Source organism: Sardina pilchardus, chromosome 2, assembly GCF_963854185.1.
Source record: "Sardina pilchardus chromosome 2, fSarPil1.1, whole genome shotgun sequence".
NCBI lineage: Eukaryota > Metazoa > Chordata > Actinopteri > Clupeiformes > Clupeidae > Sardina > Sardina pilchardus.
The window spans coordinates 1133046-1138992 of NC_084995.1; the positions used below are offsets into that span (position 1 = coordinate 1133046).

Genomic DNA, 5947 nt, shown 5'->3' on the forward strand with positions numbered 1-5947 from the left:
TTTGAATGTTGAAGGAAAGAACTCAAGAACACAAGAACAGAAGAACCCTCTCTCCCAGGTCTCTCTCTCCCCCGCTCCACCTCCCTTTTCGCCCGCTGTTGCGTTTTCCCGCTCTTTTTCTCTTTTTTTTTTTTTTTTTTTTTTTAAATGATTTGTCTGTCTGTCTGTCTGTCTGGTGAACTAACTCTCTTGTCTGCTGTCTCCTAGGAAATCCGACTGTGCAGACGCCAGACCAGACCACGAGGCCTCTCGCCCAAGTCCGGCGGTCATCCGGCGGTCAGCGTTCTTCTCTTGCCCCGCCCCTCCGCGGAGTACCAGTGAGTCGCCCGGGGGGCCGCCGGACCCCGTACAGTTGTGGGGTATCGCTTATCGGCCTTTTGGCTAAGATCAAGTGTAGTATCTCTACGCGTGTGTTTGGGAAGGCGATGTCCACGTCAGCGGACGACTTGCCGGCCGGTGGGGCGCGGCTCAGTAACTCGGTGCGGATTGTGTTGGGATCTAACTCGGATGTGCGGGAACGTGTTCACTTGGGTTATTTTATGGAGGACATTTTGCATCAGGTTTTCAGTTTTGGTGAGTCTTCACTCTTTTGTGTTCAGGATTTTTCACGCGCTGGTTTTTTTGATGTCACTTTTTTCACTGCGCTCAGTTGTAGCAAATTTTTCACCGATTTTTTGCACCAGAAGGATCACCCCTCTTTGTTTGGACTCACGGCACTTCCTTTGTTTGATAATGACAATGTTTTAGTTACGGTTCACATGTATAACCCCTGGGTGGACACTGCGGAGATTTGCTTGTTTTTAAAACGTTTTTGCGTGTCGGTGAGGGGGGGGACCAAGGTCCTTAACCCCTATGGGGTCTGGAATGGCAAGCGCCGTTTTTTTGTTAAATTTCAACGGGACTCGGCGGGGAGGGTGGTGTACCCGCCGAGTAGCTTCCAGATTGGACCCAATCGGGGCTTTTTGTTTTTCCCGGACATGCCGCAGCAGTGTCATCGGGGAGGGTGGTGTACCCGCCGAGTAGCTTCCAGATTGGACCCAATCGGGGCTTTTTGTTTTTCCCGGACTTGCCGCAGCAGTGTCATCGCCTTCGTCTGGCCGGAGGGGGCACTGCAGCTGGCGCTGGAGGGGGAGCGGTGGCGCTGGGGCTGGAGCCCCCTCTGGTGGCCCCGGAGGTCAGCGCTCCGGTGGCTGAGGTCTTCGGCGAGAGGGAGGACGACATCATGCTACTGACTTCACAGGATCTGCAGTCGCCGCCGCTTGAGGTCTCATCTTCTGGGTCGGCGGGCAGTGAGTCGGAGGAGATGGAGGAGAGGGTTGCGGGGAAGCGAGCGGCCCAGTCGGAGAAGGAGGGGCTGTTACGGAGCAAGAGGCTGGGGCTGAAGAAGAAGAGGTCCGCACGGCCGTCTCAGGACTCGGAGCGGGATGCATCGGCCGAGGTGGTGGAGCGGGCGGCGGAGAGCGTGGGCAGCGTCCTGGGTGAGGACGTGGCCCGTGGACTGCTGGAGACGGTGGGGGCCTTGGCGGTGAACGAGACAATTGACTGGTCCCACTCGGACCCTGGGGACTTAGAGGGGGACGGGCACGAGGGGGGGGAGGGGGGGTGGGGGGGGGAGGATGGGGTGGATTGCTCGGGTTGCTGGGGTTTGAGGGTGGGACTGGGACTGGGGCTGGGGATGGGGATGGGGCTGGGGAAGGGGACGGGGTGGGGGAGGGCGGGGTTGGGGATGGGGGTGGGCCGTGGCTGACTGTGAGTCGGGGCCGCAGTAGACTGCCTGTGGTGGCCAGGGATGGGAAAAGGGGGCGGGCGGGATGGGCTGGGAGGAGTGTTTGATGGTTTTAGGTGAGGGGCGGCATCCTTTTTGGTTGTGTTATGGCCGGCGACTGGTTGAAGGTTTTTTCTTTGAATGTTCGGGGGTTGAGGGACGGTTCCAAGAGGAGGGCTTTCTATGCGTCCCTTCAGGGGTTTTCTTTTGATGTTCTGTTTCTGCAGGAGTGCCACCTGTGGGACGTTGATGACGGGCCGCCTTTTTCGAGGGATTGGGTGAGGGGGCCGGCAGTGTGGGGGGCTGGGAGTGTGAGGGAGGATGGGGTTGGGATGCTTTTTACGGGCGGGTTTTTGTTGGAGTCGTGTGTGTGTGTGACTCCTGGGAGGGTTTTGTGTGTGGATGGGAGGTGGGATGGGGAGCGGGTCCGTCTCATTAATGTGTATGCGCCGGGGGATAGGGGACGGAGGGTGGGGTTTTTTGCGGGGCTGGCGCCCCTGCTTCTGACAAATAGGTTGGTGATTTTGGGAGGGGATTTCAATGTTTCGTTGGAGGGCGGAGGTGGGGAGGAATTGAGACGACTGTGTGGGGATTTTGCTTTGCGGGATGGGTTTGTGGTGGCAGGGGGGGTGGGGGGGGTGACCTGGGCGAACTCCAGGGGTGCGCGCTCTAGGCTTGATTATTTATTTGTGTCACGGGATTCGGGGTTGAGGGGGTTCAGTATAGCGCCGATGTGGTGCTCTGATCACTGTATGGTGGGGGTGGAGGTGGAGGTGGCGGGTGAGAGGCTGGCGAGCCCGAAGTGGAGATTTCCGGGGAGGTTGCTTGCTGATGAGGGTTTTACAGTGCGTTTCCTCCAGCTGTACCGGGGCTGGCGGAATCTGCGGGGTTTGTTTCGGGACTGGGAGAGCTGGTGGGAGGAGGTGAAGGTGAGGACGGGGGCTTTTTGCAGGGGGTGGGTGCGGCGGAGTAATAGGTGGCGGCGGGAGGGGGTGGCTAGGGCCGCCTCGGAACTGCAGCGGCTCTGGGTGCAGAGCAGGGGTGGTGGTGGTCTCTCTCCGTCGTCCTCCCAGCTGTATCAGCGGATGGAGGTCCTGAAGGGGGAGATTAGGGGTTTTTATGAGGGGCAGGTGAGGCGCCTTGAGGTGCAGGCGGGTTTGGTGGCGAGGGAACAGGATGAGAGGCCATCCCGCTTTTTCTTCCAGTCCATTCGGGAGAGGAGGGCGAAATTTAGGATGGAGGGTCTGGTGGGGGAAGCGGGGCTGGTGGAGTCCACTGCCGGGATGTTAGACGTGGTGCGGCGGTGGTACTCTGGCCTGTTTTCGGAGCGGGTGGAGGATGAGGGGATGGCGGGGTTTTTTCTGGGGCAGCTGCAGGCGGCCCTGACTCCGGCTCAACAGGTGGAGCTGGACCAGCCCCTGTCTCTTGAGGAGCTGACGGTGGCCTTGCGTTCTATGGGCTCAGATAAGTCGCCGGGGAGTGATGGCCTGCCGGTAGAGTTTTATAGGGCGTTTTGGGACGAGCTGGGGCCGGATTTGTGGGAGGTCGTCACGGAGCTGGAGGGGAAAGGGCGCCTGTCGCAGTCCATGAGGGGGGGTCTCATGTCCCTACTTTTTAAGAAGGGCCTTTGGACCTGAGGAATTGGCGCCCGATTACCCTCCTGACGGTTGATTACAAGCTGGTGGCGAAGGTGTTGGCGATACGTCTGAGGGGGGTCATGGGGACTGTGATTCACCCGGATCAGACGTGTGGGGTGCGGGGGAGGACGTGTTCCATGAATTTGGCTCTGATTAGAGATGTGGTGTGTTGGGTGGAGCAGAGGCGGCTCCCGCTGGCCATTCTGTCGTTGGACCAAGAAAAGGCCTTCGACCGGGTGAGTCACAAGTTTATGTTGAGGGTTCTGGGCAAGATGGGGTTTGGGCCGCGTTTCCGTGGCTGGGTGGAAATTTTGTACACTATGGCTTTTAGTCGGGTGGGGGTGAATGGTAGCTTTTCGGGCCAGGTCTGGCAGAGGGGGGGGGTCCGGCAGGGGTGCCCGCTGTCCCCCTTGTTGTATGTCATGTGCATTGAGCCGCTGGCGGCGTGCATTAGGGCCGATCCGGCGGTGCGGGGGGGTTCACCTGCCTGGGGGTGGGGGCCAGTTCCTGAAGGTGTCCTTATTTGCGGATGATATGTCCTTGTTTTTGACAACGGAGCAGGGTTTTGATAGGGTGAGGTTTATTTTGGGGGCTTTTGAGCACGCTAAGATTAATAGGGGGAAATTGGGCCTGTCAGGGGGCGGCGGGGGTGTGGGATAGGGTGGGGAGGTGGTGGGGGAGATGGGCAGGGGTTGGTTTGTCTAGGGACTTGGTTCTGTTTGGGATGGGGCTGCAGGGAGAAGAGGGAGGCAGTGTGGACAGTGGTCACGGTGGTGAAGAAGGCGGTCTGGGACTGGAGGGTTTCTTGTCTTCGTAAAAGTACCCCCAGGCTGGAGCCGGAGAGGGTGTTTCACACTGCAGTGGTGGGGATTCGGAGGGAGGTGATGCTGTGGGTGCGGAGGAGGGGATTGGAGAGGGCTCTGGCAGTGTGGGGGGGTCTGACGAGGGTGGGGGTGGGTTGAGGGGAGGGGGGGGTGGCTGTTCTGATGGGTTTTGGGATGGGAGGTTGGTGGGACTGTGGGTGGTTTTGGGAGTGTTTTGGGTTTGGGTTGGGTTGTCCTATGTGTGTGGCTTGTAATATAGTTTATTGGGGATGGGGTGGGTTTGGAGTTGTGTTTCAGGCAAGATTTTGTGGGGAATGTGGGTGGGATTTGGTGGGATGTTTGGGTGGGGGTTTTGCCTTTTATGTTTGCCAGTATTAAGGGTTGATTGTGTTTGCCTTTCCTTGTTTGATGTTTGACTGGTTTAATAAAGATTTGAGAAGAAAAAATCTGTTCTTATCAGTTTAATATCTGATACGTCCTCTACCCGAGGACTATATATTAATCTGATTTTTGGAACAGGGAGACGGAAGAGGGGCTTGCTCCGTCCGCTCCACGCATCGACCTGGTATTGCAGTGACTCCAGGAACGGTGCACATCTCTTTGAATGTTGAAGGAAAGAACCCAAGAACACAAGAACCCTCTCTCCCCCTGCTCCACCTCCCTTTTCGCCCGCTGTTGCATTTTCCCGCTCTTTTTCTCTGTTTTTTTTTTTTTTTTTTAAATGGTCTGTCTGTCTGTCTGTCTGTCTGTCTGTCTGTCTGTCTGTCGAACTAACTCAAAGATCATTAAGGGGCGGAGCAAGATACTTCATGAGAAGCCACTTCCTGGAACCCGAATCGCAAGAGGGGGGGTCAAAATCCCCCTTTATGCAGAGCAGAGGCAGCAACTGTTCCATTGAAGTCTATGGACATAGATCAGAATTTCAACTATATGCTAAAATCTCCATTCTCTTGAGTTAGGAATGTGAATTTTGGGCACGGTTTCATGACCCTCAACCCCTTCTGACCACTTCAGGTACCTTTTTAGCATTTTTGAGCATTCCCGTCTGGAGAAAATCGACTTTACATCAGGTGTGCCCCTCTTGTTTATTCTGCTTATGTTGGCCGGTTGCTACGTACGCTCTACCTTGACAACACATTAGCCAGCTGAACCAAATCCTGATTTGTGCTAACGACGATCAGATGGCGCTGGGGTAACTTAATGAGAGCAGCGACATATTTCCATTATTCCATTGATGTTTTTATTCAATTCCTTGAAATGTATGCTTTGTGTGTGTTACTTCCATATTAGAACTAATAAATGTAGAGGGCTTGAAAGAGCAGCAAGATTATTTTGGAACATCATCAAGCATTGATAATCGAGTGCTTGATTTTGTAGGCCTACACCTGTGGAAAGGGACCTGATGAAACCCATGAATACGTCTGACACGCAATGACGCGCCTCTTTATGCAGAGGAAGTGATCCCCGTTTTGCGCCCATAGACATGAACTACGACGACGTATCTTGCTACGCCTTAAGGATCTTTGACTAACTCTCTTGTCTGCTGTCTCCTAGGAAATCCGACCGGGCAGACGCCAGACCAGACCACGAGGCCTCTCGCCCAAGTCCGGCGGTCATCCGGCGGTCAGCGTTCTTCTCTTGCCCCGCCCCTCCGCGGAGTACCAGCGTCGGGTGAAATATTTATTGTTTTAAGTATTTATAGTTTTAGTGGTTTTAGGTTA

General features: G+C 55.7%; 1 pseudogene; it reads left to right on the forward strand.

Moving 5' to 3' along the window:
* The first annotated feature begins 4617 nt into the window (after positions 1 to 4617).
* On the forward strand, positions 4618 to 4825 carry LOC134075734 (U2 spliceosomal RNA; annotated as a pseudogene).
* Positions 4826 to 5947: the final 1122 nt, after the last annotated feature.